The following is a 13976-nucleotide window of genomic DNA, read 5'->3' as shown; positions in this document are numbered from 1 at the left end:
CCATTTCCTTATCACAGATTCAAGATTTCCTAGACATCCTGTCTCAGAACATTCAATTTTATTCTGTAGTCATCAGACAGGAACTCATTAACATTGTGTATGATATCTGGTTTCACTACTTTTTCTGACTTCACCCCAACCCAAATAGAATTCTTTCTTCTCTGTACTCTCATCCTGTATCCCCTAACAAAAAAAAAACTGGTAGAGGACAGTGACTATGACTGATAGAAAGGGCAGTCTGTATTGTCTAGTATGTCTTGTGAGATTTGCTCACAATTCTGTTGCGGCCCAATTTAGTTATCTTATGCTGCAAGGATGGAATCACTTCTCATGTTCACACTTGCTCTAGTCAGGTCCATCCTCTGTCCATTCTCAATGGGAAGGGAGCCTCACAAAGGCAAATAGGTTGGCATAACAACTCACTTGTCTGGGTTGCAGGGATGCTGATCTCAGTGTGCCCTATCTATTGGCTCTGTTTTGCAAACCCACAGATGGTCATGGCCTCTCTTTAGATAGTACTTAAACCTGTATATAAGCCACAGGATCTCAGACATGAAACATGGTCCCTGAGGGCACCAACTCCCCTGCCAATCATCTTAACAGAAGTCTCCATCAGAGGTAAAATAGATGGTATTGACACATTCGACTGGATATGATGCACAGATGAAGTCAGATTCCCCCATTTTCTGTGACACAGAATGTCAGTCCGTCGAATTTACTGGTTCTTTAATGAACTTCAAGGGAGAATGGAAGAAAAGACCTGGAAAATCATAACTTGTTTTTTATGCAATGGCTCTGTGTCAGCGACATTTTCTCATTACTGAAATGAAATATTTGACACCTAAAGTACAAAGAAAAAAGGTTTATTTATCTCATATTTTGTAGCAATTGCAGTCCATAATCAGCTGGCTACAAGGCAGGCTAACATGGCAGCCAAGCATCACAGAGGAGAAAAAGCTCATGGTAAGCAGAAGGCAGAAAAGCAAGCAAGTGATAGACAAGTGACAAGCTTCTTTTTGTCCCTTATATCTCATGCAAACTTCTTGCCCTTAGAGTGGCTAGCACTCACATTCTTTTTTGTTTGTTTATTTTTGGTTTTGTTTTTTTCCAGTACCAGGAATCAAACTCATGACCTCGCTCTTGCCAGACAGGCGCTGTGTCACTGAGCTAAATCCCCAGCCCCTCACACTTTTAATCCTAGTGCCCTTAATCCTAGTATTGCACCGTGAATCAGTCACACACTCTAGATCCAGCCACCTCTGAAGAAGCCCCACTTATAACCTCATGAGGCTTTGAGGAGACATCTAAATGCAAGCTCCATCTACAATCCTCCTAGATACCCTAATCAGATTATTTAGATTCTTTTTTATTTTAAAAATAAATGGAGGAAAACATTAACAGACAGACAACCTTTTACAAAATAGCAAAAGAACAGTACAGACAATACAGAGTTACAAAGTGGTAGGAAATTAATAATGCTTATTGTATTACATATTGGTATCTTCAAAGTGGTTTCTCATGAAAACAAATAGAGACATGCACTACTGATCAATCAAGGACTCATTAACAGTTTCTTTCAGAGAAGAAATAGAAAACAGTAGATCAACTATGTTAAGTATCCTGTATATACATACCTACAAAATTGCTCCTTCTTGCCCTTCTCTTTTCCCACATCCCAGTTATCCTTTACCTATGAGTGCTTTCCTATCATTTCACAATGTCTATCATACCTCCAAGTTTTTATTAACTGTTTCAGGTTTTACACTAGTGACACAATGTGGTGCTTGCACATGCAGGTCTGATTTATTTCACTTATGAATATGATCTCTAGCTGTGACAATTTAGCTATAAAAGCCTCCAGTTTATCTTTCTTTATAGCTGAGTAATATTCCATTATATAAAAGTACCACAATTTTCTTATCCAATCCTTGGTGGATGGACGTTTGGGTTGCTTCCACAATTTAGCAATTACACATTGTGCTGCGATGAGCATAGCTGCACATATATCACTGTGATATGATGTTTTTAGATCTTCTGGGAAGATACCCAGCAGGGGAATAGCTGGGTTGAATGGGACCTGTAGTCTTAGTTTGCTGAGGAATCTTCAAACTGATTTCCACAGTAGTTTCACCAGTCTGCATTCCCATGAGCAGTGAAGAAGAGTTCCTATTTCTCCACAGCCTCGCCAGCACAAAGAAAAGCCCAGGCCCTGATGGATTCACAGCAGAGTTTTACAAGAAATCAGTGTAGATTTAATACCAACACTCCTCAACCTCTTCAATGAAATTGAAAAGGAAACAATTCTCCCTAACTCATTTCTGGAGGCAAGCATCATACTGATACCAAAACCAGAGAAAGACGCAACCAAGAAAGAGAATTACAGACCAATCTCCCTGATTAATATAGATGCAAAGATACTGAATAAGATACTAGCAAGTAGAATGCAGCAAATTATCAAGAAAATCATATATCACAACCAAGTAGGATTAATTCCAGGAATTCAGGGTTGGTTCAATATTTGTAAATCTATCAATGTTATACACCATATCAATGGAGCCAAAGACAAAAACCACATGATCATCTCAATAGATGCAGAAAAAGCTTTCAACAAAGTCCAACATGAATTCATGATACAAACTCTACAGAAAATAGGAATAGATGGTCTTTACCTTAACCTGATCAAAGCCATCTATGTCAATCCAGCAGCCAACATCATTCTAAATGGGCAAAAACTGAAAGGTTTTACTTTAAAGTTGGGAACAGATTCTTGTCTCAACAATTAAGTGCTCTAGGGGCCTGGGATTTAGTTCAGCGGCACAACGCTTGCCTGGCAAGCAGGAGGTCATTAGTTTGATTCTCGGTACCGGAAAAAGAAAATCAACAAGAAAAAACAATTAAGTGCTCTATCTTCAGAGGAAACAACTACAATTTATGCATAATTAGTTGGTCTGCGACCTCTACCAAAGATGACTGGAGGAAAGAGACAAAATCTCACACCATGGCACATTTTTAGCATTATTCCCTAGGTAAGGCCCATTCACATTACGTCCAAAAATAGGTCTCCAACTAATCTCACCAAAAAAGTTCTGCTTCTCCTCGTGCCTCTCCTGGATACTTGTTCCATGAGATGCCTAGTGTAAGGTGAATTTCAATCCAGGGGATACAGTGCTCAAATCCCTATAAATGTGAGGAAATTTGGGGACTGATTTAGCTAAACCCCAATCCTGTTGTAACTACCGTTACTCATTCTGATCTGGAACAATTAGAGCAAGTTCATGTGCAGAACACTGACTTCATTTTGTCTTGAGAAAAGTGAGAGCATATTATCCTCATTATTTTTGGAGTTACAACCCTCCTAGCTGCATTGGGAGAATTTACCTGTGGAGTAACTGTCAATTCAGCCTACATATTGAGCCTCACTGCTAATATGGCTGAGGTGACCCAAGAGTCTGGGGACAATTTCAAAGACCTCAAGGTTTCTCTCAATTCACTTGTAAGAATGGTGCTAGAACAGTGTCAAATTCTGGACTGTATGATCACCGATCAAGAGGATGTCTGTTCAATATTAAGTGATACCTGCTGTACATAATACTTCCCAGCAGGTGGAAACCAGAGCTCATATTATCCTACAGAAAGACAAGTGATTACATGGCCAGGAGGCTGTAGATTCCCTTGTCTCCTGAGAATTTCAACAAATGAGAGGATAGCTTCCCGCTCTAACCATTTGGCTGCTACCTTTGTTGGGGTCCTTGACAGTCTCTTATGCTTATTTGGTTCACGCATTCTCAATTTTCTCTCTCACTTTATTACAGAAAAAGTAAATGTAAAACCTCAGATAGTGACTTCCCCCTTTTACTGCTGCCCATGGACAACCCACTCCGCTGAAGACTTCCATCTAGTGCTCCCCAGTGATGACCCAACTCAGCTTGAGAAAGCCAGATTCATAGTTGCCCATTTTCCCAACAGCAATTGGATGGATGTCTCACAGGGGGGAAGCATAGGAGAAAGGGGTCTATAGGCAGGGAGAGAAAAGAATAAGGACCTCATTAGTTTTTCTAGCCAACCCTGACTGGAAGGAGTTAAACCCTTACTAGATAAAATTCCCCTGGGGACTGTTTTAAGACAGGGGTAGAGAAAGGCACCAGATAGCCCAGGTGACATTTTAACCTGTCAGAGGGAGAGAGCTAAGAGGCAAAGCACAAAGAAATCCCAGAGCATGCGGCTAGGAAGCCATGATAACCTTCCCTCCTCACCTTCAGTAGAACGCAGGGGAGACAGGTGTAGAGAAGGGGGTTCCGGTAGAATGCAGGTGAAACAAGGGGAGGTGTTAACTAAATTTGGAGAAAGCTATTATTCAGTACATAAACTTATGCATATAAAACATACTGTACTAAAAAACACTATATTCTTATAATAGTATCTGCACATCCCCTTACTGACACTAAGATAACCATTAATAGGGCTCCGCTTACCCAGCCAGCTGGTCCTTCTGGAGATAAGGCCCTGTCAAGAACAAATGAACTAATGGAAAGAAAGTAATTACACAGAGTCCACCAAAACAAATGCACATGAAGGCAAGGGAGCACAGTTTAGTTGAAGGACAACCGAAGGAGTCAATCAGATTATGGAAAACTCCAAGTAGTGTGAAGGGTCCCTAGCACCCAATAAAGGAAGCCAGGCATAAAGGCCCATGGATATCCATATTTCTAGAGCCCCCTATCCTTGTCCTCTTCGGGGCAGCTTTCACTCTTCTGCTTTTTCCTCCCTACAAGTAAAAAAAAAAGAGTCTTTTAAACTCTGTCCCTTTAATTCATTACTGATGCTGTTTACACTCCTGGTGAGCTGATCGTTCCACTGGAGCAACCGTGGTCACGTTTCAGTTGCAACATCTTAGTCTTACAACAATATCATTACTCCAAATTAACTGGCCTGGCTGAAGTTCTGTTCATAGAACAGACCATTCCAGACCACGAGGCCCTCAGTTTGAGAAGAAACCACAGACTACATGACGTGATCCCAGAACTGTTAGTTTCCAGCTTCCTCATTCTCCCTTACCCCTTAAATATCCCACACTCTGTGAGACAGATGATGTTCTGGCACTTCAGAGGCAGTGGCCCCCTCGCAGGTCTTTTATCTCAAGGAAACCATGCACATGCTGTAAACCTCACTCTCTGGAGGGAGAACATACAGTATCATATTTTGACAGAGCCAGCCAGGAAGGCTTGTATTTCTCTCTCTCTCTTTCTCTTTCTCTTTCTCTCTCCCTCTCTCTTTCTCTCTCTATTTCTCACAGACATAAACTTCAGGCTATGATTATTCAAATTATCACAACACAAGCAGTACCAAGTGGAGGACAGAGCAAACTAGAATTAAGAAGTAATCCCAGGAGAAAGTAACCAAGGGTTGGCTTTAGGAAACAGGAAAAAGTAGGCTGCCTCTACTTTCTTTGCCACTGAGAAAACTGCTTCTTTAAAATGGCCATGGGTTTTTCTTTCTGTTCTCTGTGTAAGGAATTGTTAGGCTCATATTCCACTTTCAACTCATAGCTCCTTGAATTCATCTTTACTAGCTATTCCTTTGTTCTGCTATGTTCTCTTGCACATGTTTCTAAATTATCTACATTTCTATTAGAAAAATCAGGGAAAGGATCTAATCTTTGATTCAGAACAGAAGAGGGGAGAAGACCCATATATTCCCTGAAATTTGAGGCTTAGCTCTTATCTACAAGAGTAAAATTTCTTGGTAATCATGAAGCCAATTGAAAAACAAAAAGAAAATTACAAGTAAGCATGGCAGAACCATGTGACTAATTCAAATGGCCATGGGACATAGTGAAATTCATGTGGATGACCTATAAAATGAACAAAAATGACTGACCCACCTGACTAACTCACAAGATAAACCAAAATGGCTGACAACCCAGTGGACTGAGATGAAACAAGGCCATGAAAAATTGATTCACTAAGGGTTCCCAGGGATAAAAGTCCATCTGGGGGGCTGGGGATATAACTCAGTGGCATAAGTGCCTACCAGGAAAGCACAAGGTCCTGAGTTTGATTCCCAGTACCAAAAAAAAAAAAAAGTATTTTTGGCTGGGCATGGTGGTGCAGGCCTGTAATCCCAGCACTTGGGAGGCTGAGGCAGGAGGATCATTGCGACTTCAAGACCAGCCTGGTCTACAAAGTGAGCTCAAGGACAGCCTGAACTGCATAGTGAGACCCTGTCTTAAAAACAGGAAAAAAAAAGAGAAGCACTTCAAGCACAATTTCCCCCCTTCTCTCTCTCTCTCTCTCTCTCTCTCTCTCTCTCTCTCAGACAGAAGCTTTCTCTCCCTCAATAAATATACTCTGCTCTTTAAAAAAAGTCCATCTGAGGGAAAAGCATAGATATGACTTTGGGCACAACTAGGGATAAACTGGGGTAGGTTACTTAAGCAGGAGACCCAGTTAGCATTAGCAATTTTTCACAAAAGAGTGAAAAAGCTGTACAAAGTATTATAGAGAACAGAAATGTGAGGAGAAAAAGGCATTCTCTAGCTCACACACATGGAACCTCAGCAATCTGTTCTGTTCTTTGGTTACTAACAGTCTTTCTATCAGCTCTTCGCTGACTTGTACCCCCAGTGAGTGACTCTAAATGGAAAAGACGAGAAAGAAAAGAAAGAAAAGGGGAGGTGAACTTGTGGGCCAACTATGGCACTCTTACCATCTAGGAAAATCACAGAGGCCATATAGTTCCCATTTTATCTCTCACATGGTGTGATGCAGGAGGAAACTGTTCCTAGTGTCAAAAGAAAGCCTCCTGAGTCCTAGCTTCCACTTTACCATCCTCTAGTTCTCTGTCCCTCCCCCATAACCAAAAAGAATTCATGCTTTTTTAAGGCTGAAAGCCTGTCCTGATGTTATAGACAGCTGAGTTAGATAGAAATATTAGAAATATAGGCAAAGAGGGCCAGGGCCTCGAAGGAGCCAGTGCAGAAGATGAGATACCTTGCAAATGTGGGGGAGACAGACACCTCCAGTTGTGGACGAAAGATTAAACAGATGTGCCCACATACCTTCTTAAGGATGCACATCAGGGAGTGATTTTCTAAATAGGTAGCAGTCACCTTGAAGAGTCGCTGACCAAGCCCTTAGAGGAAAAGCCCCTGTTCTGTATTTATGCCCACTTACTACATAACTCACTTCCCCATTTGATCCTGATTTAATCAATTTTACCTGAACAATTATATTTATAATCTTATTGGCTGACCATAGTTTTGTCCCACCTCATGCCCACCTTGAAATTTCCCATTTTTCCCCACCCTGGACATACCTCCCCTGGTGGTTTTGCTCTATAAAAATCCTTGGAAAAGACAGGTTCCCTGGGCAACCCACTCAGGCCCCCCTTCTGTCCCTCGCTAGGACAGAAGCTTTCTTTCCCTCAATAAATATATTCTGCTGTTAACCTCCATTGTTCCTAAAATTGATTCTTTGACTTCAGAGAACACGAACTTGTCCCAGATTCCTTTCAGTTTGGGAGTTTTTCTCCCCTATATCCCCGAGACAGAAGGAATGAGAAGAGGATTGGATCTTTCCTAGGGGAGAGAGAAGAAAAGAGAAAGAAAAACTAAACCAGTTCATCTCAGCTTGAGTTCATAGATTTGAGAGAAGAGAGACAGAGACAGAGAGAGAGAGAAGAAAAAAGCCAATTCTGCCAAAATATGTTTTGTGGCCTCCTTCCAGAGGTGGTTTCTAAGTTCTTGTCTTCAACAAAGAATTGGGCAAAACAAGCATAAAAGGTAGCAATATTCTACATTTATTAAATGTAGCAGAAGAAAACATGCTCCACAGAGTGAGAATGGACCAAGCAAAGTAGGAAAAAAGTACACTCTACAGTATAAAAATAGACTACTGTAAAAGAGAGATCATAGTAGCCTAGAGCTCAATGGTGACCATCTTTTTGTATTTCCCACCCCTTAGGCTGGCATCAGGTCTAGGCTGACCTCTTGAAACCCTGCTCAAATGCTCACGAGAAGAACTGAAGATGGCACTGTCTGACTGGTTTCATGTATAGCACTTTGAGAACTGTTCTGTGCATGCATCTTGTGATTTTGTAACTAACAATTCATGCCCAGTTCCCCAGCCAATTTTGCCACACCCTAAAGTCCTGCCTCAGTAGAAAGTTCTGCATCAAGCATGTCTAAGCAGTTATTGCCACTGGACTGCATTTGGGAGGGTTCTGAAGGTAAGATGAGGTACTTTTCCCACCCTAAACACAGAATACTTAGAGGTTCACTGACTCCCATCATGGAAAAAGTTTTAAACTCATGTCAATAGGGCAAAGGAAGGGATTATTGGGCAGTTATTTTAGGATAAACTTAAGAGTGGAGTGCAGTTCCTCAGAGAAATGAGACATGCTACAGTTTGGAACTGATTTCAGTGGTGGAAATCTGTAGAAGCTAATAATCTACAATCTTAGTCCTGTTTTGGTGAATGGAAGGATGGTCCACCAACAGTAAAGTAATGAAGGATTCATAGGGGAAAGCCTATTTTATAGGTGAGAAGGCGGTCCATTCCTAGATGAAAGAGGAAAATTTGCAAGTAAAGAGTAAATAGTTGAGCCATTTTGCAGGTGAAAGATCATTGCCCAGGTTTTTCATCCTCTGATAGAAGAAGAAAAAGAAAAAACATAATCTGAGCTTGTATGCTGAAGCTGCAGTTTTCATTTTTAAAATTGTGGGCTTCCTTTCAGCCTAATTTTTATTTCTTCTATCCTACCTAATCCCCCTCCCCATGTTTCTGATCCCTTATTTCAAAAGATTGCAGAAGACCTGATGGTCTGTCTTCAGTAACTGCTTTAGGCTGAGGAGGGGCATTGGTCTTGCCTAGTCATGGAATGAAAGTCTCATTCTGACTGATTTAAGAAGACAAGAATATTTGGTTCCATTTTTTGAAGAACCATTATATTTTGATAGTCTGGAAAGAAGGAGAAGGACATTAGCAAGTGATTGATGCTTAAGTTTAATTTTATAATTATGTTAAATAATCGACAGACAGAAACTAAAAGTCCTAACTTATAAATAAAGAATACTAGAAGTTCCTGATATTTGGCAAATAAAATTCCTAACTTATGCTCCAAAGAATAGTAGATATACTGTGGTTTCTCTTCAGATCATATAAATCTTTCCCCTTTTACCAAAAAATAGAAGTCCCTGATGTTTGGCATAAGCCTGTTCTCTTTAGCATTTACTTCTATTTCTTTTCAGGTATTCACCCAAATATACAATAGGTGGAGTTTAAGAGCATGCAGACTCCTCCTTGTTTTTTTCAATAAGAGACCTGATATTCTCCAGTTTGCTTTATAACAAAGGTGAATGACTACACTAAAGTTATCTATTTTTCCACCATGGTGCCATACAAAAATTTTACTATTGGGTTCTACTTTGCAGACCTGAAGACCTTTTATAATGACTGGTTCCAGATAATATAAACATATAAATTTAGTTTGTATCACAAAGGTAACAATGGCAGGTAGAATATTTATATTGCCATTTTTATCTTATAGGCTGCAAATACAAGAAGATGAATCTTTATCTGGGAGGTACTTGAATGCACATTAAAATAACATTATAGAAATACATGAAGAGAGGCTGAGAGGCACATTTGAATGGACTAGTGGTACTGGAAATCAAAATATCTTATGGCTATAAGTTATAGGTGTGGAGAGACTGGCTGGAGGAGTGATTAAAATGATTCCTAAGATGAACAGATCCTTTATAGCAATACTCCAGCATACTGGAATGCATGGTTATTAAAGCAGATCTGTGGTAGCAATTACCAAGCAGTATCAAATACAGATTATTCTTAGGTTTGATTGCTCTAGCAACTTTTCTCTCCCTCTCCAATGGCTTGCTTAGAGCCCCCTGCAGATCACCCTGTCCTTCCCCTGTGCTCTGCATGAATTCTTACGCAGATGTTCTTTCTGTTTTTTTGCCTTTTAGCCTTGCTTCCTGATTCTATCCATAAAAAGCCACTGAGACTTTAGTTTGGGGCTGTTTTCCTGGGAATCTGACATGGTGAAGAGCCGTAGTAACACAGTCCCTCTGGACATCCTCGAGTTAAAATGGGATGTGGACTCTGAGTAATCTCTCATGCCTTGGCCCACCTTGGTCATGAACTAGAAGTAATACCCTATGGAAGGACAAGTTGGTGCAACTCAATGGAGAGGACCAACCTTTCAAAGCCCAGAAAAGGAACGAGGATGTCCAACTTCACATCTAGGGAAGGGGACATAGGTAGCGATGAAGTAGCTTGGCATGCCTTCAGAAAGGTTACAGGTTAGGCTTATCAACTAGGGATCTTTTAACTCTCCAATTGCTAAGTGAGCAAGGGCAGTTTGTTTGTTTTTCTTTTCGCTCATTTACTTTCATTTCTTCTGCTTTGCATACTGTATGGATTAAAGTTTATCCAAAGGGGAAAAGCAATCTAAGCAACATTTGCAATGTCTCACAAAAACATATGAATATAAAGGTTCTGAAGCTTAACTTATTAAACTTCTAATAGTTATCCACCAGCGTCCAAGGTTCTTGCCAGAGGACAGCCTGAGGTGGAGGACTAGAAACATGTGGGGCAAACTTTGACACTGGCATTAGATCCTATAAAAGTTGCACACCTTGCTACTTGGCATCTTTGCAGGGTCACTATTTGATATGTTTAAACAAAGGAGATTCCCATAAAAAAGCTCCTCCTTCTCCCTCAGCTCCCTCTGAAAGCCCCCTTCCACTTCTGATACCTTAGGAGACCAGGACAGAGGGCCAGGGGTGTGCTTCAAAAAGACAAGACCTTATACCAATTTAACCTATTTTATATTTTAAAAAAGAGAGAGACTAAAGACAGCAAAAATCAAGCCAACAACTTATGCTAAACCAAGACAGAATTATCAGGAAAAAGAACTTCTACCAGGATTTTTAGAAAAGCTAAAGCATGTCATGGCCTATATATCTTAGAGTATATTTTGGTTTAAAAATTATTATCTGTATTTGTCGGTCTATCCAATTTGTGTTAGTCACCAGTTATAACACCTGCACTTGCTTTGTTTGAGCTCAAAATTTTATTTTTCCTTTTTAAGCTCTTTTTAAGCTTTCTATGGGAAACTATTTGTCTAGGTTTTTGAGATAAGACATGACCTAAAATGCACATAGCTCCCATAGCTTAACACAGGGTTAAATTAATTCAGTTATTAAAAGTAATGATGTCTTTAAGGTCAATGACATGTTCTACTGAGGTTGTCTGTCAGTCAAAATGATATCAAAAATGGTTTTACAAATGCAATGCCCATTGTTATCTGTATGCAATAACTTAAGAGTTTTCCACTGATACTCAAGAAGTGAACATGAAAATAGGACCAAAAATCCTATAACATGGAAAATACTCTTATGACTTAAAAATAAAAGCACACAGATTCTCAATTCTGGTGTGCCTGCCTGTACGGTGACTTAGACAATTTAGGACTCCTGACACTCTGCCTGTATGTATTACACTCTTGCAAGGGTATATATTTAAGCCTTGCTTTCATTGCCTCTGGCTTCAAATTTGGGTATAAACAAGTAAATTTTTTTATAATAATTTGGGGCTCACTTTGGAGAGTCTACACTTTCAGGGACTTGTCCCTGGTGGAGAGGGAGCCATATCCAATTTCGTTTTGGGGTGCACCACTTGACCTAGACATTCCGTCTCTGTGTAGAAGCCACAGAACAAATGAGATTGCTATTTTATTGACAATGAAACCAAAAGGGAGATAAAGGACACAGTTGCTGTAACCCAACAACCTATTGCACAAACCAAAGTAAAAAATTAAACAATAAATACTGCCTCAGCAGTTATGATATCTTTGGGAATCCTATATAAAAGGGTTTAAATGCATGAAGAAACCATTTCAGGTGAAATGGGATTAAGAGAAACTTAGTCACAGGGATGAACCAAAAATAAAAGTTGTAGGCCTAGGAAAATTAAGATAGGAAAAAGAAATTCTTCCTGAGTCATTGCTCCAGGTGCTCTGCTGACATAAATGTCATTTCCTGTACCTATAAAAGCCACTGTTACAAATCATAGCTGATTGATTAGTTTACTTGTGGCTTCTAATTTAGATTGGTATTTTTGTTCAATTGATATACTTGAAACAAAATTCTTAGACTATTAAAATAAAGATTATTGGCAACTGTTCAAAGTTAAGGGCAATTTAGAATCCAAATAACGTGTTCTAGATTTATTATAGAAAGATAGTAAGTAGGATAAACAAAGAATTATAGAGAAAATTATAAATGTAAACATGTATCTTTGATGTGAGAGTATTTTTTATAAAGTCCTTGGGTGAAAGAGTGCTACCAGCAAAACAAGAATGCTCAGCTATGTTGAAAAAATGTTTATACAGGACACAATCTAGAAAAAGAAATATGTATGTTCAGTTATTTTGATCTTTTACTCTCAGATTGGTTGAACCTAAATTGCTACTTCTAAAAGATCCTTGTTACTCAAAGGAGACTAGGGCAATATGGCCCTGACTGTCATACCATCAGTCACTCCTTCCCAGGTCCCATCTCTCCTCTCTGGGTTTACTGATGTTTTCAGACAAAGGCTATAACTCTCATTTCAGAGATTAGTACTAAACATGAGCTTTTCTGCATGATTAGCAGAGACACCTAGACTGGCCAATGACAAGAAGCAGGGCAAAGCTGCCTCCTTGGGCAGTTCCAACCTAGTTTATGGCATTCATTGTTATTGGCTTCATAGTATACTGAAGATATTTACACCTTCCAACTGCACAGGTCTTCAAAGACATAAAACTGTTTTAAAAATCTCATCATATTGGTTACTTCCAAGTTAATGTTATTTATGGTGACAAACTTTCAGGCTCAAGTATCTAGCTTACAATGCTGTATAGTCCAGACAAGGTCACATAAAGTACCTCTATAGACAGGTACACTTTTCTTAGGTGACATTCTATTATAAAATGACAAATTTAGTAAAAAGTTTCTTCATGTCATTCAATGTAATTATGTCATTATGATTCTTATGTTAAAATGTTGTCTTTGATCCCAAGCTTTCTCTGTGAAACTTTAGAATTATTAATATTCCATGGGGATTCAACTTCTAAGGCAACCATGAATGATAAAGTCTACCCCTTGGGCAGGAGTCAATCTCTGCAATTTAAAAAACAATCACGGGCTGGGGATTTAGCTCAGCGGCAAAAGCGCCTGCCTGGCAAGCGCAAGGTCGTGAGTTCGGTTCCCGGTACCGGAGAAAAACCAAAACAAAAAAAAATAATAATAAAAAAATAAAATAAAAAACAATCACATTTGACAAATGGATGTGGCTCACAATGAATCTTTTAGAAAACATGAATATAATTCATATCTGTATTGATACCTATTCTAACTACATGTTTGTCTCCTTGTTGGCAGACAACTTTTTCTTTCGTGTCTATTTCAGGACTTAGTGGCTCCAAAACCCCACAACAAAGCAAATTCCTTTTAACCTGCGTCAGCCCAGAGAGTCAAAGGGCCACATTACATCCCTTTGTTCTTGATCTACTGGCCACCCTTGGAACAAAATTTTACTTTCCCAGTGGGATGTTTACATTAGCACTTTAAAATTGAGAATGACCTTGCCTATACTTCCAATTCTCTTCTGACATTCTTCAAAGTTTAGCATGTTAAACTTGTTATCAATTTACCTCACAACTTCACACAATAAGCTATTAAGAAATGAGAAGGGGCTGGGGATTTAGCTCAGCGGCAAAAGCTCCTGCCTGGCAAGAGCAAGGTCGTGAGTTCGGTTCCCGGTACCGGAGAAAAACCAAAAGAAATGAGAAAATGGACTCCTTAAAGCTCTATTATTAAAATGAAAAGGCAGAATACAGTATAGAGATTTTACTGACAGGAATAATTATGTAACGTACTCTTTAAAATTTTAAAATTGTTACTCAACTTCAAGGCT

Source organism: Chinchilla lanigera, unplaced genomic scaffold (assembly GCF_000276665.1).
Source record: "Chinchilla lanigera isolate Chin_1 unplaced genomic scaffold, ChiLan1.0 scaffold00128, whole genome shotgun sequence".
NCBI classification, from domain to species: Eukaryota; Metazoa; Chordata; class Mammalia; order Rodentia; family Chinchillidae; genus Chinchilla; species Chinchilla lanigera.
This window is presented reverse-complemented; position numbering follows the sequence as displayed.